We start from the raw sequence: 26,226 nt of genomic DNA on the forward strand, positions 1-26,226 counted from the left end.
AAAAAAAAAAAAAAAAAAAAAAAAAAAAAAAAAAAAAAAAAAAGTAAAAAAAAAAAAAAAAAATCAAGAGGAAAATGGGAAAATGTAGTGATTCAGAAGCCAAAGGATGCTTTATCATGGTAAATGCCACAGAAGTCCTAGAGGATAACAGCTGAAAAGAAGCCATTAGATAGGGCAGGTAAGAGGTTGTCAGTAACCTTTGAGAAGCTAGCTTCTGTAGAGTGATGGATGGGAATAAGAATCCCCGGCAAGTTGAGGAAGACTGAAGAAGTGAGTTTTGAGTTTCCTTTCAAATTTGGGGACAAAGAATAGGGACAATATTGAGCAACAAAGGGACTCAAGATCCAGGAAAGCTGTAATAATTCTCAGTATGTGGACATTTTTATACATGGACAAGCTGGATAAGGCCCGTGAAGAGGAAAATTCTGAAGATATGAGAGAGCTGGGAAATAACACTAGCTCCTAAGAAGAGTTGATATGGGTCGACTCTGTTACCCTTACCCTGTTAAGGGTAACAGAACTCTCACTTTATATCTTGGTTTTCCGCTTAGTCTCTCGCCAGTCTCCCAATATTTTCAGAGGAACAAGCTCAGCCTGCTGATGTTAGGAGCCCAGGATAAATACTTTTAAAAACACAATAGTTGGCCTTTCTCAGGCAGTCATTTTTTTAATAATCTCTTCGGACACACAACCTACTATTTTTGCAATGCCCAGCGATCTAGGTCCCCAAAGCAAGGTGTTTAGTGGCAGCTACTTGCTGTTTCAGAGCAGGGCACCTCCCCAGTGTCCTCCCTCCTCTATTTCTCACCAAGCCTTTTATTTACAGCTCTGTCTCTCTCTCAAATGCTTTAGGAATAAAGCACTCTCTCATTAAGTCTCTCTTCACTTACTGCAGGATTTATCCCACCTACTACTAATAAACTGGTGTGATTTATGACAAGTGGCTTACTTTCACCCATTACAGGCATCTAAGGCTAACTCTGAAAACTCTCCAAACACTGATTCAAATGTTACTGAAGCTGAGCCCCTCTCTGTTCCCAGTTATTCCACAGAATACCTTAGAGAGAAGAAAGTTTTGAAGGCAGTTGAAGGTTCCCTTCACACAGAGCACAAAGCTTCCCTCTAATAGACACTTAACACTACCCCACTCTTGGAATAGGCTTCAACTGTTTTGTCTTTCTTTTAATATATACATATCTCAAATTCATGTTCAACCTTCTATGCGTCTGTTTACAAGCAAGTCATGATATCTACTCTAGAATATGTTTTCTAAATGCCTTAAGCAGATTAGTTCTCACATCAATGAGATTTTAGGTGTAGCCACCACCTCAAGGTAGATGGATGGCCTGGCTGACTTGTAAATTCTTTTCCCATCTTGCATAACTAACTGTACTCTTGAGAGACCTTGAGATGAGCTTCTAGGTGTTTAGTTCAGGTCTCTGTATTTCATCTTTAGTCACTCCCATCACCCAAACTGGGGCCATATTTTCAATGCTACTGAAGTGGGGGAAACTGCTGGAAGAGCAAGTTTGGGGAGGAAGAGCAAGTTTGGGGAGGAAGGGCCAAGTGAGGTTCAGGATGGAGTCAGATAATCTTACTCTGAAACTTACGGTAAAATTTAGGGTTAGAGGTAACACTTCCTATGCTGGAAGTGAACCCCTTTCTTATTTCAGCAGAGATCCCTGATGCTTGCCAGATGGGGGAAATGGCTCAGATAACACTATATCTGTTTTCTCCAAATTGGCACTCAGCAGTCCTAATGTCAGGACCTGTCATAAATGACAAAGATTAGTACTGGTTTTTTAAGGATTAACATCAAAAAATAGCTCCAAGCCTTAAAGATTCTCACTCGCAGCCAGAATCATAGAGGAGATGGAAACAAACGGTGATGAGATTTTAGGTGATAAGTTCTCATCCATGATATGAGAATAAATGGGTTCCATTTAATCAAGTGAACAGTTGTTTCTTAGTTCATTTTTCCTTTTATTCAGCTTTCAAGCTAATACAAATGATTACGGAGGAAGCTAGGAACAGGGCAAAAAAATTATCAGTAAATCTGAGCCATGTAAACATAGAGAGGTAAGATTCGGTGTGATCAGCAAAAGAGAAGAAGTGGAATTCCCATTAAAAGTTACCATTATAAAAAATACGTTAGAAAAAAAATTGGTTCTCCTTGTTTATGAAAATAGAAAATAAGCAAAACTATTTTTCCCAGAACAACACAGACACCACTTCGGCTTTCCTTTGATAAGCCATTAATGAAAGAAAATAATTAGTGATGGCATCTTACAACCATTCACCCACAAAACCTCCTTAGCAGAGAGATTTTCTGGTTCTGTAGTTTATAAATGGATCTGGGCTTCCATATTCTGTATGAAAGCTCATGTTAAAATGAATCCCTGTGCTCTGTAATAAGGTCCTTGACTCTCCAGGAATCGCAGCCCCCCACATCAAATACCATGGGGGGTTGACTGCCTAATTTTAGATGATGTCTTATTCCATTAGTGCCTAGCATTAGGGAGACAGCATGATGTGGTATAAGAAATTTAGGTTTGGAAATCCACAAACAAGGGTTCTATCTCTGCATCTAAATACAAAGTGATTTCCATAAGTTATAACCTCTTTGAAGATCAGTTTCCTCATCTGTTAAAAAAAGGGGGGGAGGGGAAGATTATGTCTCCTTCAAACCCTTTTTTTTTGTTGTTTATTTATTTTTGGCTGCGTCGGGTCTTCATTGCTGTGCACGGGCTTTCTCTAGTTGGGGCGAGCGGGGGCTACTCTTCATTGCGGTGTGCGGACTTCTGCTCTAGGCGCGTGGGCTCTAGAGCACAGGCTCTAGAGCGCAGGCTCAGTAGTTGTGGCACACGGGCTTCGTCGCTCCGTGGCATAGTGGTATTTTCCCGGTCCAGGGCTCGAACCCGTGTCCCCTGCATTGGCAGGCGGATTCTTAACCACTGCGCCACCAGGGAAGCCCCTTCTTCAAACTCTCAAAAACGATTTTCTTGTTACAAAAGAAGTTGGGGTGATCATAATTATCGCAACAAGCTAACACTACTTTTTCAATGAGAGTGCTTCATTTAAAAAGGCCAAGAGACAGAATTACATTAACTCCTTATACTATTTTCTAAATGATCTTTAATTGCAATCATAGTCATGGTGATTAACATAAGGAGTAGATCATGTAATTTCTATTTTATATTTAGCAGATCAAAAGGACTTTGCTCTTTCTGAAGTCCTAATTTCCATTTGAATTATAAATACCTTTGTTAGCAGCTGTTCTACTATAATATCTTTCTTGGAGCACATAGGTGTGATAGTATTAAGATCCACAAAATGCACAGAGAGATAAATATCCTCTTAGCCTATTCCAGTCATACAGTATTTCTTCCTGTGGTGAACCTTTTCTGAAGAGTCATTAAAACGCTATTTCCCTGCATAACTAATAGCAGCATGGGGTTAAATCAAGTGAATAAATGACTAAATGGAGATCATTTTCTTACAGAAATTGTTTTCTCAAATTTGGCTCAAGCTTGTGAATTGTCTGGTATTTGTCTGACCCATCATCATTTTCAAAAATCATGAGGTAAACAGCACACGTGCACACTTGCATTCATTTACATATCACACAAAAGAAAAATAGGCATCATGTCTTAACAGAAAAGCCTGAATTACAGCCCAAATCTAGAGTTCTACAAAGTGAAGTAGATAAACAGCTTCAAACAGTTATGATTCCCGTTTTATAGGGCACAGACCTTACCGTGACATTGACATTCACTCATTCATTCATTCATCCAAGCACATGTTAAGGTACCTGGGTCCCTGGCTAAATGCTAAGAAAATATAAAGGTAGTCTGTATTACCAAAAACTTCTCAATTTATGACAAAAGTGGATATGTATTCAATACAATGTGTTAAGTTTTATAATAAAGGTATGTTCTGGAGACTAGGTACTGCAGAAGGGAGCACCTCTGCTTAATGGTTTTCAATTGTCCTTGCAGATCTCCCTTCCACCCTTCCTCTGTGATGCTGCCAGGAGGCAGACCTTATGGCTCTTTCAACAGCCTTACCTTCTGGCTTCAAGTTGGGTTCAGATAATAAGAGACACTGAAAGCAGGACAGAGGGCACAAGAACAGTAAGGACAGGTGTTTATCTCCCAATTCCTCCTTGAGAGGTAGCTGCAGGTTGTACAACAGACTACATGTCCTGTTAGGTGGTCCGTTCTGGGGTAAACCACTACCTCCTCTTGCCCTGTCAGACCTAGCAGTTATAATGACCCCCAGCTGTTGCTAGTCCTGGGCTCCTGCACTATCTTTTGTGGGTTTCCCTTAATCATATCTACACTTTTGTAAATAATCCCTATATTAAACCCTCCTCAAATTACCTACTTTGCATATGCTGTCTGTTTGTTTTCTTGATACATCACCCAACCCAGACTGGGTTGGGAAGAACCATATTTAGGAAGACAAAGTATATCACCTGGTCATGAAAAAGAAGGGAAGACTGGATAAGAGAAGAAAAGGGATTAAAGAATGGACTTTAAAAGTGGAAAAAAATTTCATCTGTAAAAATGTGAAGAACAAGGAATATATGATATGTCTGAAGCATCTGGAGTTGTTCAGAAAACGGTGGAATAGACAGCCAAAGAGGCAATCAGGGGCCAGATCATGTAGAGCCTGGTGTGATTCAAGGGAATTGGGGTCTCATTATGAATTCAATTCACTTTTCTTGAAGCGTCTTTGTTCAGTGCAGTTTCAAAAGGTGACAATAGTGGCATTTTGGAAAGTAGAGGGGAGAGAATTGAAATTGGAGATAGGAGGAGCATTTATCAGTTTAGTACAATTATCTCAACAATACGGTTGAGAAGTAATGCACATCTGGACTAAGGCCATGCCAGAGGGGATTGAGAGAAGGAAATGGAGAAGCACATATTTGATGCCACTTTGTGACCAATTAAATACTGGGAGAAGAGTAGTGAAACATACTGGCTTAGATAACTGAATATATGTATATATTTGTAGGGGCTTTATTATGTGCTAGACACTGTTCTTACAGTTTTACATATTTTGGCTGCTTTTGTCCTCCCAGAAATTCCTGAAAATAACAATAACTTTATCCCTATTTTTTCACATGTAGCTAGCAAGGTACAAAAAGCTTAAGCAACCTGTGCAAAGTCATTCAAGTAAAAAGTAGAGAAGATAAGATTATAGGAGGAGAAGGAGTTTGGAGAGAGGGTTGACTGAGATTAGGAAAATCAGGTTGGAATCCATTAGTCTCTCTAAAAGTTGGAGATATTTAAGTAGAGAAGTCTGATAAGCAATTGGATATACTAGCTTGGAGTCCAGCAACATAGAAACACAATGGCTAGAGATATAAGCTTGAAAATTTTCAACACATATTCTTCATAACTGAAGTCTTAGGACAGGATGTGAGTCCCTAGGGAGATTATGCAAAGTAAAAGTGGGTTTCTGGTTGGAGACCAAGGCAGCATTAACATTTAAGGAATAGAGTAAGAGGGGCGTAAGCAGTAGACCCCACAATGCATTCCTGTCCCCAAACTCCTCACTAATCTTCCATCTTTCCCCACTGAGAATCATCTGCTCCAGACAAATTTATCTCCTTCTCTTGTATTGTGCTTCTTCTGATTAACTCCCTTTGAAAGATGGCCCCTGCATTCCACTCATCCAAACCTTTCTCAGTCTTCAGGAACCATTTCAAATCCTACTTCCTCATTGGAATTTGGTCCCAATTATCTCTTTCTAGGAATTGTAAATCGCACTTTGCTATAAAACTCAATGGGCATGCTCAGTTCTTTTTGTGGACATTTATCTTTTCTATTGCCTCTCTGCTTTTCTGTATCTCCATGTCTGTATCTCCAAATAGATCAGAGACTCCATAAAGGAGAAAGTGTTCTTATTTTTATATCCCATTGTTCCCAAAGCAGTGCCTCATACACGGTGGACATTTGGTAGTGTGCACTCTCTGATTTGGTGTTGACAAGGACTAGACACTATCCATATGAGCAAGTACATTCTCTATCAAGTCTCTGAGTGAAACTATCAGAGAGTTGAAATCTTTACTCCACTACCATTCTCTTCTCTCATGTGCCCAGTGTCTTCATGTTTATTGTCGTTACTCCCTCTGAGGAATGTCATGAGCTCTACACCCTTTCTGATCTGTCTCCTATACAAACTCATCTGACCACAATCCATTCTCTCACTGCAATCCTTTCTGCAAGCTGAGTACTAGCTAACCTGACTTTTTCTTTTCCTCCACCAGATAAAAGGTGAAACTTCCAGGTTCCATCTAGAAGAAATACACTAAACCTATAAACCTATTTCAATGGCAAGAATTTAGGCACTCTAGAATATATTTTGAGACAAATAGGGTTTGTGGGGTTTGTGATTTTCTTCAAATCTTACTACATGTTTCTAGTTCTTAATTATTTCTAGGATCTGGACCTGAAACCTATTAAAATATAAAGGTATTTGGGGTAGAATTTTCCCATGTTATAAATTCAGTACTTTACCATTTCTATTCATGTGACTTCGGACCAATTTTTAGAAACAGAATGTATTTCACTTAAAAGATATACTAGGAAGAACATCCTATTCATTCACATTTGTGCCATTCCATGTGTTTGATATGAGGGAACCATCCACTTGCCACAACTTTAAATCCTATAAATCTTAGTGTCTGAAATATCTATATTTTCACAAGTAATGTCTGCCTTGTCTTTAGGCTGAATTTTGTATGCCTTTTTTTTGTTTTCCAGTATAATTGTACGTGGGTTATTAAAAATGGCATGTGTAAATGATAATATTAATAAAATACTAATTTGTACTCTAATAATGGTCTCCCACTGATAGAAAAATGCTGGGAAAGATAGGTTGACATTATTTCTGAAGCAGTTTTAGCTCATTACAAGAACAGCAAAATCTTCTATCCTTTTTTTTCTAAAATAAGAGCACAGTTTCAAAGCTCATCATCCATTTGACTTTCACCTAAAGAAAGGAATGATATCAATGGCTGAAAGAGGCTCAAGAGTTAATGAACTTTGGATTAAGTGCCATTTGTCACTCATCAGTTTCCCTTTTCAGGTACTAAACTTCTAATTCATTTTTTATCATTTAGGGAGTAAATTCAACATTTAAAGAATCCATATGGCTATATCCATATTAAATATCCATGCTGATATGGAATTGTGGAAAGCTCCGTGTGCTTAGAAGCAGGTTTGAGTCTTATTACTTACTGGCTTAAGTTATTAAATTGTGATTTTTCTCACCTATAAACTAAGGACCTTAATGTGTAAATAACAAGACTACAAAGATCCAATTAGCTACTAAGTGTAAAAACTGAAGTGTTCTTAGCTGGAAAAACCCTATATAAATATAACTTACTAACACTATCCCAGGTCTTTAAAGAGCTTAATAATTCAATGTGCTATAATGGACGGAAAGTGGGTTTTGGAGTTCAACACCCAAAGTTTCCATATGTTTCTACTTACTTACTTATTATCTAAATACCAAAAATTTCAGTCATTGAATTCTGTTTCCACAGAAGAAAAAGCTGGACAATATACAAAATTGTAACATTTTGTGAGCCATCAGAGAACAAAGCCTCCAGGCAACTAAATGAACTGAATTCCAAAGAGTAATAAACTCCCTTAAAGAAGAAGAATGTTAATCTGATTCCGGGACATAGGTTAGCCATATTTACTAGTGAACAGGGTCATGGTATTTAAATGAATGAATAAATGAAGTGGCCCATAAATGTGGTCATTTCTTCATTCTAGTACATTCTTTTTTCCATGTTTTACCTTTCCCTATAGGAGCATAGTAAGCCCTCAAGTCTGGACTAGGAGGCAAGGAAAAGGTCCAGGTCATAAGAACTCTGTTGGAATTTCAGGCACAATTTCAGCCAGTAATAAAGTGTTTCTTTGCTTCCATGGTTATGTTCCTTGTGTGTATATCTTTCTCAGCACCACAGGAAAGGTCAGCTCTAATTTAGCACAGAATTTGATTATTCCTGAGTACTTATGGCATAATAATGCCATATAATCACCTTTATACAATCAAAACCTCACTAATATTTCCAATAAGTATCATAATAAAATTAAGATGAAATGTTTTTACTGCTGATATAGCATATTTGTTACCAGATCTAGGCATATAACTATCCACAAAATGATTAAAAGTTTTAAGAGAACTAATATTTATAAGAAACCTACAAAGTGCCAAGAAATTTCTACCAATAACAACAATTTGCTGATGTCCCACAGTGTATCAAGGACTACAGTAGGTGCTTAATGTGCTGTATTGAATTTAAATTTCACAATAGCTCTATGGAGTAAACTTGATTACTCCCATTTCACAGAATGAACTGATGGTTAGGGAACTGAGGTTAAAGTTACTCAATCAGTAAATTTTATTTGCAACTAAAGGCCTGATTTTCTTACTATACCACATTGCTTTGTTAAGCCATTTGAAGTTCTTAAGTAATATTAATAACTTAATAACATACAATTGTATAATATTTTTTACTTTAAAAACTTCAAAACAGCCCTTGAAATTGCACAGCCTAGCAAAGTGCATCTAGCTCAGCACAACTCTCTATTTACATTTTGAGGTACCCACATTAGATATATCTCCCATCTCCCAACACAGAAACTCTATATTGCTATGACGTACATTATTTCCAAACATAAGTCTCCATACCTATATGCCCACTCAACCAGAGAAAACCATACCAGCTATTAAAAAAGATACACTATCTGTTTACCCACCATCCCCAGACCCAACTATAGGATCTTATCACTGCAGTATACAGAAAGCCATATCCAACACACATTCCAAAACACTGGAATAGACAGAACAAAAGGAATTTGATCCCAAGGTTAATTCCAAGTTCACCTGGACAGATTATGCAAATCTTTAAGCCCATACCTGGCTGGAAAATCAGAGCAGAGAAGTAATGGGAATGCAGAGTTACCTCTACAGATCTGAACAAAACTCTTCGGCAAAAAGAGAAGGAAAAAAGGGAATATATGATGAAATGTGGTAAGGATTTCTCTGACAGTATAGCCTGGATGAGTTCATCACTTTAATTGTATTAGGCACGAAGGAGAAAATGCAGGACAGGTCTATGTATGTATTTTATTAATGTGTAACACCCCTGCCTGCTAGCGAATATTGCCCAATTAATCTCTGAAACTTAACCAATTAAATGATCATCCCTATACTTTGGGGTGGATTTAAGAGAAAGGGTAGATGCAAGGAACCTACAGAGTTTCCACACCAACATTATATATTTAGTAAATAATTTATAAGGAACAGCAACCACTAAATCTTTAGAAAACAGTGTATTTTCTTTCATGTCCTTCTTTCTACCATTGTAATGACCTCTAGGTCTCCCAGTCTTTTTCTAAAATATTTGATCTATCAAGTTCCTCCTTATTAACAATCATTTGTATTTAGGTTTTTTCTTTCCCAGAAGATGGTAAATCATTTGACAAAGGTACTATGCCTTATTCCTCTTTGTGTCCGCTATTGTACATTCCATGCAGTAGTAGTTCTATGGATATTACTCAATAAAATTAATCTCCCTGCTGCTCTTCTGAAACAGGTAACCAAGCCAGGAGAGAACTCAGTTTTGTTTTGCTTCACAGTCCAACTCAGTTAATATATTATTGACTCTGGGGTGGAAGGTAAATTTTAGCCAAGGTTTTATTACTTCTGAGCAAGGTACTTCATTATGACTTTATTTGTACTTTCCAAGTTTTCACTAGAGAATAATGTTCAGCCTCAGATCTATTGGACTGGATGACAGAAATTCCATTTGGCATCATTTATTATATCAAAACATTATTATACAGTCTCATTAATTCTGTCATTTCAGCTGTGAGAAATCTAATCTTACAAAATGATTTAGAAGAAAAAGCTGAAATATAATTGGTGGCCCTTATGGTTCCCTTGTGGAAAGACCAATCAGTTGATAATCTAAAATAACTCATCATCACCAGTCAGATCACTCATCACACCAGAAAATATCATGGAGCTGATACTTTCTTTTCCCCACTGTGTATCTGGAGGGGTAGGAAGATTAGATTTATAGCTGATTTTAAAGCCACTAGCTTTTATAAACATTGCATAATGTGAAAATAATTTTTCACATTGAACAATTAATATTTGCAATGATCTATGATATTTAAAAAGTTTGGGCCAAACCAATTCTCAGGACTGAAACAGTGAACTGTCCAAGGTTTCTTTAGCACTCTGTTCTATGAAGAGCTGTTACTTAACATTTCTTTTGTAGCTGCTCTCCTGCCTTTCCTCCCAAGAGAGTATAACTTGGTTTTGACATCCACTTGAAATAAACTCTATAGTCCTGGAATACTGAGGTTTGTTTGCATGTTTGTGGGGAAATACCTGCTAAGTACAGCAATGTTCTGTCATTAAGTTGGAGACCGCAATCAATTACTCTGGGTCATCCAAGACCATGAAATGCTTCTGAATTGAGCCATTCCCTGGCCCACTAACCCAGGACTCCTTGTGTCACTAACCACAGGTTTGATTATTTTGTTCTTCCTCAGCCACTGTTAGTAGCTACTAATCTATAATCTCTGTCAATCTTACAGATACACACTCAGAAAGTTTTTATAGCTCTGCCGCAGTCAAATTTCAGCTACAGCCTATATCTGCTATTAGAACAACCTGAGCTGCCATGTAGCCCACATCCTGATCTTATCCAGAGTTGGGTTAAAAACTGACCTGGACCCTGAGTGTGTCTCGTAATAACCAAACTCCTCCCAACCTAAGTTTGCAGTTCTCTGTACAGTAAGCCAGTGTTAAAATAAGGGATTCAGATCAGTACATTTATTATTTAAAAGAGGAAGAAACATGCCAGCAAGGAATAAAATCATATTTTAAAGCAACTCCTTTCTCCCCATAAAAATTATATATATATATTTTTTTTCTTTTTTTTTTGTGGTACACAGGCCTCTGACCGTTGTGGCCTCTCCCGTTGCAGAGCACAGGCTCCGGACATGCAGGCTCAGCGGCCATGGCTCACAGGCCTAGCTGCTCCGCCGCACGTGGCATCTTCCCGAACCAGGGCACAAACCCGTGTCCCCTGCATCGGCAGGCGGACTCTCAACCACTGAGCCACCAGGGAAGCCCTATATATATTATATTTTAATCTTTTTAATTCAAGTCAATAATCAGAAATCTCTGGCAGTCTGCATTCCCCAAGGTACCCCACATCCCATCACGTCATTCATATATTCTTTGCTGAAGATGTGTTCTTTTGCAGCTACTCTAAAAGTCAACTTATTAGCTTTTTTTTTTTTTCTTGTCCACATCACTGCATGGCTCGCGGGATCTTAGTTCCCTGACCAGGGATTGAACCCGGGGCAATGGCAGTGAAAAATGCCGAGTCCTAACCACTGGACCACCAGGGAAGTCCCAACTTATTGGTTTTATTTAATTTTATTTTATAAAATTGGATTATGGTTCTCATGGAAACATGTAATTAAATCTCTGCTGCTGCTCAAGAGAGGTTCATTGTTTAAATAAAAATTGTTACTACATTTTGCAATGACAATTTAAAAACAAAGTTTCTTTTGACACACCACAACTTTTGGTAGAAATTGTGGAGAAATCAGTCAGTACAAAAAGGACTGTGATCTGACTCTTTTTGTATTTAAGAAATCTTTTTCTTTCTGCTAGATTTAATTAATTTTAGCTAAGAGCACTAAGAATTCATTTACCAAACTAAACTTGTAAACTTCTTTAGAAATATAATTTAAATTCTTCAGTAAACATGCTTGTATAATCCATTATTCATATTTTCTGCCAAATGATATGACCTTACACTTAATGAGCATTATTGACAAATAGCTTAATTATTTTTTTAAATATAAAATATTTTATTAAGGTTAAAAGGTCTAATATCTCTGAAGGAATCATAAGAACTTGAAAGTAGATATCTGAAAAATAGTAACCATCCCTGAAGTTTCAAGTATCACTGCCATACCACCTGCTCCATCTTAATATGTGAGGTTCACATGGGTTAAATGCTAGAAGTCCATAAAGTTGTAAGATAAAGGTCTTGGATACATAAGTATGTTAAGCAACTAGTAAAGAAAATCTTTATATTTTTAATAACTTAAGACAAAAAAAGAATGATCTCAAAAGAAAACTATGCCCATCTTTCTTTTATTAATATGGAAATAATAATTACTTAGTAAATCTCTTTTTTTATTCCATGATTGTGACTGAAATAGATCCGGTAGAAAAAAAAATTGGCATTATTCTTATTGAGTATCTCTTACATTGCAAAGAGAACCTTAGATTTGAAGATGAAAATATGGTATCACTCCTTATAGAATGTTCACACTGTACTTGGTACAATACCAGGGACTTACTATCTTAAGAAATACAGACAGAGCCATTTGCATATAACAAGAAAGCCAGGTCTTTGGTTAAATGTCAGTTTCAGAGGTACAGGCTTTCAAGCATTTTTTAGGTTTTTTTCCCCTTTTTTCCTCCTATACCTTCCTCTTTTTTCCTCCTCTTCCTTGGGTTTCTGTTCGCTAGGTATTTTCACGGAAAGGGTAAATGAAAAACGTGCATTTTGAGGACAAAGGAGTAAAGAAATGGACAGTTTCAAGTGCAAAGGGCTGCTTCAGGAACTAGAGAATATAAGAGAGAAAAATCTCACCATGACATAAGAGACTTAGAAAGGAACACAGCTGAGAGAAGGAACCAATTTCTACAACTGTTACTGTGTTCTCTAATACTGGAAACTGAAATAAATGGTGGGTCTTATGTGGTTTTCTTTGACACCACTGGGACTGCAGAGGAAGAGGCAGCTGTTAAAAACTGGCTTCACACCCCTCTGCCTCTATTCCACTTTGAGTTACATTAACTAATCCTGCAGATGTTGACTGAAACCGGCAGAAAAAACACCCTCAGGGTCAATTTGACATCCCATTTGGCTCTAAAATATTATAATTTAGGGACCCAGAAAAGTTAAGGTCAAATGATTGTAATTACTTAACTTGTATTAGAATAATCATGAAAGCATACCCTGCATGGATTCCACTTTACCTTTGTTTTCATCAGTTTCATAATGGGATAACTTTGAATGAAGCAAATGTTGATCATCTTTTCATGATATGGAGCATAAAAGGAGAGCTAGACTAGTTAGAAAACATTGAGTCCTGCATGCATTATCCTAATAACATCTCACAAGTTTTCAGGTAGGAACTATTATAATCCCCTTTTTACAAAAGAGGTTAAATAACATGGCCAAGGTCACACAATTAGTGAGTGGCAGGTCGGAATTTGGACCCACTCATCTAACTCCAGAGCCAGCACCATGACTCCCTACATGACTTACACTAATACATAAACTTATCCTAAGGATGAGCTGGAGCTGAGCAGATAGACTTGGGAAGGTGGGTTACCAAAGTCTTCCACAAAGTGTGGCATATACATCATTGGTGGTGTTCAAGATGAATTTTTGGTGATATGTAGATAGGCCTTTAAAAATTTTAATGGTAATGTATTTATTAAGATGTGTGGAGAATTAATATGATCAACTTATTAACCCATTATTTCATGGATTTTTTTGTTGTTGTTTAGAATGAGGCTAAATTTTAAACAGTGAACTGTTTAATGTGTATGCAAAGAAAAAAATCATAGGAAACTAATAGTAGAGATGGGAAGTTAATGAAGGAAAAGGCACAAACAGAAGAAATGAAATTTGGGAACCATGGAATTAAAGCACTCCATGCTGAAGAAATCACTAACACAAAGTCATAGGGACTTGAAAGCAAACAGTAAGTATAGAGAAGAGCAAATATGTCATTATGACTAGATTATAGGGTGGATAGAAATTAGACCTGAGAGGTTAGCATGTTAAGAACCTTAGAATTTAAAAAAAAGAAATTGAGAGTCATCAATAGATTTGACATGGTCAGATATACAGGTAAATAAAAAACACTAGAGAAAAATCCTGGAGACAGAGGCCATGATAGCATACCCATATGATGGCTACTACCAAAAATCCAGGAAATAATAATTATTAGCAAGTATGTGGAGAAATTGTAACCCTTTGGCACTATTGGTAGGAATGTAAATTGGTGCAGCTCCTATGTAAAACTGTGTGGTGATTCCTCAAAATTTTACAAATAAAATTACCATATAATCCAGTAATTCTACTTTGGGGTATAGACCCAAAAGAAGAGAAAGTAGGTACTCAATGAGATATTTGTAAAGTCATGTTCATAACAGCATTACTTGTGATAACCAAAAGGTGGAAGCAATTAAAGTATCTATCAACAGATGAATGGATAAACAAAATGTGATATATATATATATATATATATATATATATATATATTATTCAGCCTTAAAAAGAAAGGAACTTCTGAAACATGCTATAATATGGATGAACCTTGAGAATATTATACTAAGTGAAATACATCAGACACAAAGAACAAATACTATATGATTCCACTTTTATCAAGTACATAGAGTAGTCAAATTTACAGAGACAGAAAGTAGAATGATGGTCACCAGGGCTGGGAAAGGAAGAAATGGAGAAGTTATTGTCTAGTGGGTACAGAGTTTCAGTCTTGCAAGATGAAAAGTGTTCTGTGGATGGATGGTAGTGATGGTAGCACAACCGTGTGAATATATTGGATGCCATTGAACTGTACACTTAAAAATGGTTAAGATGGTAAATCTTATGTGTATTTTAACAATGAAAAAAAAGAAACCATTATAATAATCCACACAAAAAAAACACTGAATCCTTAGCTAAAACTTTAACCAAGTAAAGGGCAAGAAGCAATAACTGATGGAGTTACTGATTCCTAGTCATGGAAGGGGCTGGATAACCAGCAGAGCACAACTAACTCAACCATTCACCAGGTTGGGTCACTTCAGATGTTTTCAGCACATGATTTATTCATGGAACTTCTGAATTTATTTAAATAACAAATTATTGAATACTAACTGTGTACTAGGCTGTATACATCCTAGGGACAAAGTAGTGAAAAAAAAAGACACTGTTCGTCTCATTTTCCAGAACGGATAGGGAAAGGTGATGGGTCTTTCTACAACTCATAGGTTTGAGCCCTTTGATCATTCTTACCTTGTGAGTCCACATAGCACCTTCCATCCACAGCCTGTTTTCTTAGTCAATGTTTGCCACACTTGGGGCATGCCAACTTCTTATTTTGATAAGGAAAGTTCTTTTCAATTACTGTCAATTCAGAAAAGAAAGAAAATTCTAAGATACAAACAATAGCCTAACGCTAGATATAATCTTAAAATAAAGATCAATCAATAAATGCTGCAGAGGGTGTGGAAGAAAGGGAACCCTCCTACACTGTTGGTGGGAATGTAAATTGATACAGCCACTATGGAGAACAGTATGGAGGTTCCTTAAAAAACTGATAATGGAACTATCATATGACGCAGCAATCCCACTCCTAGGCATATACCTGGAGAAAACCATAATTCGAAAAGATATACGCACCCCAATGTTCACTGCAGCACTATTTACAATAACCAGGACATGGAAGCAACCTAAATGTTCATCAGCAGAGGAATGGATAAAGAAGAGGTGGTACATATATACAATGGAATATTACTCAGCCATAAAAAAGAACAAAATAATGCCATTTGCAACAACATGGATGGACCTGGAGATTGTCATACTGAGTGAAGTAAGTCAGACACAGAAAGACAAATATCATATGATACTGCTTACATGTGGAATCTAAAAAAAGGGTACAAATGAACTTACAAAACAGAAGCAGAGTCACAGATGTAGAAAACAAACATATGGTTACCAGGGGATAAGGGGGGTGGGGGAGAGAGATAAATTGGGAGATTGGGATTGACACATACACACTACTATATATAAAATAGATAACTAATAAAGACCTATTGTATAGCACAGGGAACTCTACTCAATACACTGTAATGGCCTCTATGGGAAAAGAATCTTTAAAAAGTGGTTTATGTATATGTATAACTGATTCACTTTGCTGTACACATGAAACTAACACAACATTGTAAATCAACTATACACCAATAAAAATTTAAAAAGAAAGATCAATCCAATAAATACATTTAGTTTTAACTCACTACCTGGACCTTATTTTTTCTCTTTTTTGCCATGAAACAATAAAAGTATCTTCAAGGGTATTTACTGTCCTGTGGACATTCCTCTGGATCAGCATTTAGAAACCACTGGACTAGGGTTCAGCCGATTCCTCAAAAGCTTGGTCCAGGTTACCTCTACCTTCTTCCGAGTAACTAATGGCTTCAGGGGATCCTACTTTGGCTGTCTTTGAACATTAATACCTATAAATAATAGATACAAATAATAATACCTATAAAATACACAAAGGCTTCTGCCAAGCCTCTAACAGTCCTTCCAGCCATTAAATGATTAATTCAATTCAAACTCATTGACAAACTCTGATTGAATAACCTCCATGTACCAGGTAACAGGCGAAGTACTAGAGATGAAAAGTTCTTCACTATAGGATGGACATCTCACCTATTACCCAAACAGGGACACTTCAGAGAGTGAAAGGGGGCTCTTTTAATACTTATGCCAGGAAAATTGACCCAAGAAATTTAAGACACATACTCACCCTGCTTAAGGAGATCACAAATTGGTAAGTAGCATGATCAAACTGTTATGAAAACTCAAATGAAAAAGCAATTAATTTGGGGGATGGGGAGGCTAAAGGATGGTGATCAGGAGACACTTCCAAAGAAAGTAAGGTTTTAATTAAATCTCAAAGAACTACTAGGATTTCACCCCAGGAAGAAAATGAGAAATACACTTCAAGCAAAGGAACAGCAGAAAGCTCATTAAAATACTGGTTGCAGGGACTTCCCTGGTGGCGCAGTGGTTAAGAGTCCGCCTGCCAATGCAGGGGACATGGGTTCGATCCCTGGTCCGGGAAGATCCCACATGCCGTGGAGCAACTAGGCCCGTGCTCCACAACTACTGAGCCTGCGCTCTAGAGCCTTCGAGCCACAACTACTGAGCCCTTGTGCCACGGCTGCTGAAGCCCGTGCGCCTGGAGCCTGTGCTCTGTGACAGGAGAGGCCACCGCAGTGAGAGGCCCTCACACCGCAGCAAAGAGTGGCCCCTGCAGCTAGAGGAAGCCCGCGCGCAGCAACAAAAGACCCAACGGAGCCAAAAATAAATAAATAAATAAATAAAATACTGGTTGCAATTCTAATATTACCAATTACAGTAGAAAATATTAAGGGTTTCTAAAATAAGCATTTGTCATAATTCTTTACCTTTGTGGAGCTTATAATTTTTTAAAAATGATAAAATATTTATTTTTTAAAGACAAAATAATGGACAAGGCTTTCCCCTGACTATACAATACATACATAAGATTCAGATATTTTAAAAAACTGCCAGGAAAAAAAAAAAAAAAAGGAAAGAGAGAGAGAAAGAGAAAAAAAAAAAAAGGAGGGAGGGAATAAAGGGAAGGAGGGAGGGAGAAAGAAAGGAAATTTAACAGTATAATTCAATGGGGTTCTTAATTTCCAACATGACAGTTTTCTGGATTCAAGATAGATTTCAAGGATGGATGTATAGAACTATATATGTTACATTTTGTTACAGATTCAAGGACCATATTTTCAGTTCTACATATTAACCAGGGCTGTGTTCCAAAGCGTGTTTCATTAGCTACCCACCTCAGAACTACTTGAGTGCTTACTAAAGTGCAGATTTCCAAGCCCAGTTTCAAAGTCCTGGAAATCTGCATTTTTAACAAGTTTAAGGATAATTTTGCCTCCAGACTCCTGCCATTTAGAAACATATGAGGTTTGAAATAAGTCCCCCAATTCACTTGGAGCTACCTCAACAACTTGAAGTAAAATGGCAGGATCATCTCAAAAGGAACTAAGGAAATGCTGTATCAGAGGAAACAACCAGAGAAGACATATATAAAATGTATTCATTTTGCCAGAATAGTTAGTCTCCTGCCAGTTGAGAGAGTGTAAGTATAGCTGGCCTGACTTATTTTGCTGTAATTTAATCCAATTATCTAAAGCTCTAAATGTGTGTGTGTGTGGGGGGGGGAAACTCACGTGAATAACTGGCTCTGTCTCACAGTTATTAAGCAGGTTAGGATGTGTCAATCATTCCATGCCCTGAGAAGCTGATGAAGGCACAATTTCAAATGTCATGCTTTTGCTTGCAATGAGCCACACAAAGGTTAGTGAATTTTAAACATATTTGTATGCTTAATAAATACAGATTCTTCTGCACACATTCCATAGAAGCCCAAGTACATTTTGCTTATTTCTGTGTTATGTTTACAGAATCATCGAACATGACTCAAATCACAGAACACCATAAAAAATGAGATTTTTTTTGTATGAAAGGTGGCCCGTAGAAGTAAACATTTGACCAAAAGCTAAGCAGATTTAACCAAGACTGTCCACCAAAAATACACAAAATTCAATCCTCAGTAAGAGAGGGAAAGTAGTTTCTTTTTTTAGAGCACATAGCTAATAAAATTTGTTTTCATTGGGAAAATAAGGTTGTTAATCACCCACTGTTATAATCACTCCAACACTTGCATCTCTCTCCTTGCTCTCAGTGCAAATTCACCTTTCACTGAGCAATTAGAAACAATCCTAAAAGAATGCCCACAAGCTCTGACCACAGCACAAGCACATCTGTGCTTATCAGTCCTGGCTGCTCTCTAATATGGATGTGTATCCATTCCTCTCACAGGGCCAAGCCCTCCACTCTTATCATCCTCTTATCTTCTCAACAGCAATCACTCCAATGACTATTTCCCTTACATTCTCAATGGTTTTTCCTCTCTACTAGATTATAAAAATCTACAATATTGCACATCAAAGAAAAGGAAGGAAAGAAGGAAGGAAGGGAATGAGGGAAGGAAGGAGGAGAGGGGAAGCGAGGGAAGGGAACAAGAGAGCAGTAAAAAAAACCCTCGCATTCCCCTCTCATACTTCTCTTGTTACTGAGACATCAGGCTTACCTTATCAGGACTAAATCTCCTTTAGGCTGGGCTCCCAGAAAAGAATTCGGTGTCCTATAGCCCTCCTATGGAAACTGGGGAGCTAGTACTTATTATATTCAATCCTGATCAACCAGAAACTTGAACCTCAGCCCTCTGAGCAGTTGAGGCAGGGGTTGAAGGAACTGGGCTGAAATGAAAATATCACGGCAGCCCTACTCACATCAAGAGAGGAGCTGGTACAGCTTTAAAGCCCTACAGCCTAATGTCAAAGTTCCTCTCCTGGAGTCTGACACTCAGCCGTGCTAGATATGTGTGTACTGCCCTAAATGCAATGGGCAGTGTGGGTTCATGTCCTGATACTGGTCCTGCCCCTAGGAGTTCTCCCCCAATAAACACTGCTCCAGCAAGCCTGGCACGTATGCTGTCTGGCCATCTGTTCAACATGGCTGGGACAACACTACCATTCTCCTGTTTAGAGCAAATTCCTCAATAGTTACCCATACTGTTGCTTCTGTTTTTTATCTTCTTATTCTCTTTTGGACCCTCTCCAGAAAGCCTTTTCTATTCTTCTGAACAACTCACAAGATGGTCAACAATGACGCCCAGTTGCCAACTTCTGTCCTTATTTAATAGACCTATCAATGGCTTTTGATTCCACTCACCCCTCCCTCCTCCCTGAAGCAGTTACTTCACTTGGCCCCTGAAAGACCACTCTTTAGGTTCCCTTGTACCTCACTATCTCACTCCTCCTCAGCATTCACCGCAGATTCCTCCAACCTCTAACTCTGGAAACACCCCAGGCCGCAGCTCTCAGAACTTCTCTATCTAAATTACTCCCTAAATGATCTCTTCCAGCTTCCTGTCTATAATGGTATCAAATACCAATTTCATGTTGACAACTCCCAAATCTACATGTCCAGCTATGACCTTTTTTCTTGGAACTAAATACTAATCTCTAATGTCCAAACTGGATTTATCCTAAAACAAACTGCCAAGTTCCCTACCAAACTCTCTTTTCTGCAGCCTTACCCTTCTGAGTTGCTCAGGCCAAAACCCTTGAAAACATCTTTACTTGCTTTATTTCATACCCAACATCCAATACATCAGGATATTCTGTCACCCCTGTCTCTAAAACATGGCAAAAATCGAATCACTTTCCACATGCTCTATTGCTATTACCCTGATCCAAACCATCATTGCCCATTGCCTGGATATGACCTAGCTTATTACTACAGTGCTTCTCCATTTCGGCACCTTGACAGTTATTCTTATAGCATCCAGACTAATCCCTTCACGAGAAAATAAGATCAGGTCACTTTTCTTTTTATGACTTTCTATTGACTTCCATCCCACTCAGAGTAAAAGCCAAAGGCATATAACGGCCCCCAAGGCCCTGTAAGACCTACGTCTTCCCACTTCCTTGCTCGTATCTACTAATCTCCTGGACACAGAGGCCTCCTTGCTGTCTCTGGAGCACACTCCTGCCGCAGGACACTTGCCCTTGCTCTTCCTTCTGCCTGAAACATTCTTTCAACAAATGCGGATATGGCTCATTCACCCCTTCTTTAGGTCTCCAGGTTGGCTTCCCCAACTGCAATACGTAAAATGGCTACTACCATCCACACTCCCCATTCTGCTCTGTTTTTTTCTGCACAGTACTTATTGCCACTTGACATACTACATCATTTTTAATTGTTATCTATTCCTCCTCTAGAAAACAAACTCCATTAAAGCAAGGACTTTGCTTTGCTCTCTAGTGTGACCCCAGGACCTAGGACAACAACAGCCTTAATGTAGGTGATCACTGTATATTTGTTGAATGAACAGCTACATAAATATTAAAATGGTTAACAAATTAAGCCATGTTTCTTTATATTTCAATCGTAGTGTGACTAAAAATGCAATTATTTAATATTCCAAAGAAAGGCTTCATTTTGTCATGTAAGAGATTACTCTGAGATGGCTGATTAAACATTTCATTTCTGAAACTAAATCTCTATCCTTGGGTCACTGTTTTCAAACAACCTTTCAGCTCTTTTGAAAGAACCTCACATAGATTACTATTTACTCTTTTCATTTTTTCATGACATTCTCAAAGATCAAGTAAAAAACACATGTCAAAGCAATTTCTCCCTGCTCTTTCTGATTAAAATCAATATTCACCCTGCTCTTAACAGCAGTAAAAATCAACACAACAGTTTCTGTTAACTCAATAGAGTGTCAAGTGATATCTTAGTGTTGTTACCAGCTGGGATATCAGCAGAGGACTACCAACAGCCTATAATCGTTGCTGTTTTATTATCTACAAAATGTCATATGTGCATATGGCATTTTACAAAACAACACAATGAAAACAAAGCTCATGTCTCAAGCCGCTTAGAGCTTATTTAGACAAAGAACTAAAGAAAAGGGAGGCAAGGGCTTCCCTGGTGGCACAGTGGTTGAGAGTCCGCCTGCCAATGCAGGGGACGCGGGTTCGTGCCCCGGTCCGGGAAGATCCCACATGCCGCGGAGCAACTGGGCCCGTGAGCCATGGCCGCTGAGCCTGCGCGTCTGGAGCCTGTGCTCTGCAACGGGAGAGGCCACAACAGTGAGAGGCCCGCGTACCGCAAAAAAAAAAAAAAAAAAAAAAAGAAAAGGGAGGCAAAACTCAAAAGGAGGGCCTGCTGTTGTTGAGAAAAGAATACAATTGATCCAAGTGGTTAGGGCAGGGTGGTGATTTTCATTCCTAGTCTGTGAATGTGTAGCTTGATTCTGCTCTTTGGATCACAAACAACAGCTATAACCTTAACTGGTTTTCTCAAAACACTCCTCCTGTCAGTCATGGAGAAGAGAGCTCAGGACATACCCATCAGAAAATACAGTTAGAAATGTCTAACAACAATATAAAGCCACATCCCACCAATAGTTGCTAGCAATATCTTGTAATATTTTATTATTTAAAGAAAACTGACCTTTCCCAAGAAATAAAAACTGTATTGAGCTTAGCCTAATAGTGAATTTCTAAGTTTACATAATTTAGAACATCTAATTAAAGATATTTACAATTGGGTTATTAGTAACAGTTAATAGTAACATTTCAGTTACTAAGAAATGATTGTACAAATATGTAAAAATGTGCACTTAAAAGGACTAAATATGGTAACAAAAACATTTGGAAACAACCTAAACGTCCAAAAGAAATTGTTCGAAAGGATTGGATAAATAAATTAAATCTAGCCCACACTACACTCTAGGATACCATTCAGTCATCAAAAATGGAGCTTTGTATCTATATTTATTGTTATAGAAAAGTTATTTTTAAATTACAAGGCAGCATGTATCTAATGGTGCTATTTTGACATACATATACACATACATTTACCCATATATAGAGACTCACTCACACACTTCATATGTATGAATCCACATACAGAGAATGTGAAAGACAATGAGAATGTGTGTGACAGAGAAAAGATGAGGGGCCAGAAGCTAAAATAAAAGACAGGTAGGGAACCCCTTACAGACAGAGTGGAGAAAAGCAGACACCCACAGAATGGTCTGAGATATACAGATTGAGTTACACCCAAAGAGATTCACACAGACAGGAAAAAGTATGAAAGGATATATACTAAAAGGTTAAATAGTGGTTCAGTCTGAGTGGAGAGGTTGTAAGTAATTTTCACTCTACCTTTCTATATTACTTGATTTTTTTTTACTATGAAAATTTATAACTTTAATAATCAGAAATAATAATCAAAAATAATAAAATATAAAGCTACTTATAAAAAAGAACACTGGAACTCAAGAATGAAATAGACACACTTCAAACACAGAAATAAACAAAATCCTCAAATTTTTAAGTGCTAAAATTTAATGAAAATATCAATTACTCTTTAAAATCCTAGAAGTTTTGGTGTCTACCAATTTAATAATGTATCTTAGTGAAGTTATAAGAGAAAGCATGGAGCCTGTCCTCCAAGTGCTTTTTAATTTATTCTGTAAGACCCAGTGTATGCCAACAAAGAAGTTACTTCTCATTCAGAATATTATTTCCATATGAAAATAGCACATACATATTTGTATTTCATCTTTTCTTTAAATCTCAGAACTTCAAAGCCTTGAGGCAATTTCAACATATCTAAGTAGGAACAAAGATAATCACCATCATGTCATCCATATCAGATATAGAAGGAAGTTTTTCAGGGAGAAACAGAATTCTTGATCAGAATTATATAGTTCTTAAAAGTAGCTTTAGACAGATCCAAATATAAGGAAAAGTTTGCAAAGGTGGCACACAATTTTTGCTTTAGAAAAGATCAGAAAACGTCTACAACTTTAGCAAATCATAAAATAAGTCACTCTATATGCCCAAGAGAAATGAAAAAATACACTATTTTTAATTCACCAAATTATGATTTTTAATTCTTTTACCAAACTACAAGGAATTCATTAGTCTGAAAGGCAAAACTAAAGATAATCATTTTTTAGTAGAAAAAACACTGATATATGAGGCTTTATTTCTGAGTTTAAAAATCAGTAACTTTTAATTCACTAGAGAAACTAGAAATCAATAATACAGCAAAGCCTAATGATTTTCCACCTAAATTTCTTATTCATATAAATATAGCCATGTACATTAAAATAAGAATGTCTGATTTCTCAATATCAGACAAACATAATGCTCAGAGGATTATAGATTAGATGTTTCATTTTTAACAAAACTTGGGCTAAACTTCATTTAAAATCTTGTTATTCTGTTTATTTTTATTTTTATTTTTGGCTGTGCCACAAGGCATGCTGGATCTTAGTTCCCCAACCAGGAATTGAACCTGTGCCCCCTGCAGTGGAAGCACAGAGTCCTAACCACTGGACCGCCAGGGAATTCCCTTGTTATTCTAAATATATTTTCAAATACATGAGTAGAATAATTCTGAGCCACTGGAAGTTTATTAGTAAATGTTATTTACAGAAACCACAATAATTCTCTTAAAATTCACAGTATCACTACTTGCTCAAAATAATTTAGTGGTATTTCACTGCCTTCAAATTAAAATTCTGAAATTAAACAACTTTTATGATTTTCCAACCAACTGTTCACTATTTGTTAATTTCATTCATGAGATTTATTCATTCATTGTGATCTTTTAAATTTTTTACCATTCACATACACGTTTATTGTCATCTAAGTTGAACTATAATATCAATACTCAAGTAGGTGTATAACACTAAAGTATATATCAGAAATGAGAGCTGTAAAAAAAGACAAAAGAGATCCCCTGGGCTCAGTATCAGGGAGCCTGATCTAGTAAACTGAGTGTAGGGCCCAGGCATCCAAAATTTCAAAAGCACCTCAGAAGATCCTGATGCAGCAAGTTTATTAAAAGACTTTGGAAACTTCTAGATCATTGCCCTGGCTATACCACCTCATAGTTTTTGGGGTTTTTTTTTTTAACATCTTTGTTGGGGTATAATTGCTTTACAATGGTGTGTTAGTTTCTGCTTTATAACAAAGTGAATCAGTTATACATATACATATGTTCCCATATCTCTTCCCTCTTGCGTCTCCCCACCTCAGTTTTATATTACACTTTGCAGTTTTCAGGGTGCTTCATATAAATTAACCTAATTGATTCATGCCCCACTCCATTCAATGATCTTTCCACTGCCACTTCTCAGCACATTCTGGTCCTCCTTTGAACTCTACTTATTCTATACACAAAATACTTTGGCACAATTCCATATACGGTCTTGAAAAACATGTAAATATCTTGGTGTACAAAGGTGTTGTCTCTCTAACTCCACAGGTAGAGATATTATCTAGCACCCCTCTGGTAATCTTTCCTCTCCTGCATGCTCATCACCTGTGTCCATACCCCAGAACCGCCCCCACCCCCTTCCCTTCACCATTTCTCTATCTCTCATTACCTCACAGCTAACCTCCCTCTCGATTCTTTCCAATACTGGAGCTCCCAATTCCATCACACTCTTCTGCATCCTCAGTGGCTTTACTGGATGTTCTTCCCATTCTTGTGCTTAAATAAAAACAGAAGTCTTCTCTTAGGATAGGGCTTTTCTTCCAACTCTTCTGGATGGAAGATGCCCACATGATGATGACCCACATACACCAGGAGAAGGAGATGGCATACACATTTTTTTGGCATCCCACTGGCACTTCCATATTAATTCACTCCACTCAAGTGTGAAAAGAAAACATTCCTCCTTTTATTTTCATACCGTCAAACAACTCTAACTTCTCCCCTATCTAGTGGTGCCACTTCAATTCACTGCACATACGTTGCAGATGTTACCATCTAGATCATTTAAATCACATCCAGCTTTTATCCAGAGGGACACTAATATAAATGGACAGCCTCTTAATCTCTTGACCTGGGCAACTGTTGTTGCCTTTACCTTCACTCCTCTTCGATATTGCTCTTTTAAGATCATGTAATGAGCCTTATCAACCTGTCAGAAGTCTTCTATCTCTGAGGAAAGGAATTCAACAGCCAGCTTCCTGATCACATGATCCTGTTAGCAATGGTCCCTGGGTCTTGACTCCACCCCAGGCTTTCTCTCCTGATACATTTTCTCTTTGGGAAATCTCAGTCGTGCCAATAGATTCAACTTCCTCTTGTATTCTGATAACCACTAAATCTATCTTTCTAACCCAGATTGCTCCACCAAACTACAAGTCTATATGGTTATCTCTACTGCAAAAAAAATTTTAAGTTGCCTCATAAACACTTTAAACTCATAATCAAAGCCCAAAGTTTCTCATCCACCTTCTCAAACCTAGTCCTTTTTTCTAGGTTCCAGTTAATCAGAGTAATGATACAATCATCTACCAGGTAACCAAACACCTGTGAGAATCATCCTAGATTCACCTCTCTTCACGCTGCCACACAATTATCAAGTTCTGTATATTTTACCAACCAAAAATTTCTTTTATCCTCTCTTGATCTATGGCCTCAACTCTCACCTTCACAATTATATTAACTTCCAAACTCAATGATTCTAAAACTTTTTTATATAAGGACCACTTGATGTGCATGTTAAAAAAATGCAGATTTTTATGCCCCTTACTCAGAAATACTGTTTGGTTGCCTGGAGTCTTTTTTTTTTAATAAATTTATTTATTTTATTTATTTATTTTTGGCTGTGCTGGGTCTTTGTTGCTGCACGGGGGCTACTCTTA

The 26,226-nt window shown here is 37.4% G+C and overlaps 1 long non-coding RNA gene across 1 annotated transcript in view; it reads right to left on the bottom strand.

Annotated features, from left to right (window-relative positions):
* LOC113618220 (uncharacterized) overlaps positions 1 to 26,226 on the bottom strand; it is a 45,636-nt gene that overhangs the window by 13,151 nt on the left and 6,259 nt on the right. Inside the window, exon 4 of the long non-coding RNA XR_003431929.1 lies at positions 15,161 to 15,271. This is a non-coding gene — a long non-coding RNA (uncharacterized LOC113618220). The remainder of the gene's footprint in view (positions 1 to 15,160; positions 15,272 to 26,226) is intronic.

Source organism: Aethalodelphis obliquidens, unplaced genomic scaffold (assembly GCF_003676395.1).
Source record: "Aethalodelphis obliquidens isolate GAN/ISIS:26980383/991018 unplaced genomic scaffold, ASM367639v1 scaffold5, whole genome shotgun sequence".
NCBI classification, from domain to species: Eukaryota; Metazoa; Chordata; class Mammalia; order Artiodactyla; family Delphinidae; genus Aethalodelphis; species Aethalodelphis obliquidens.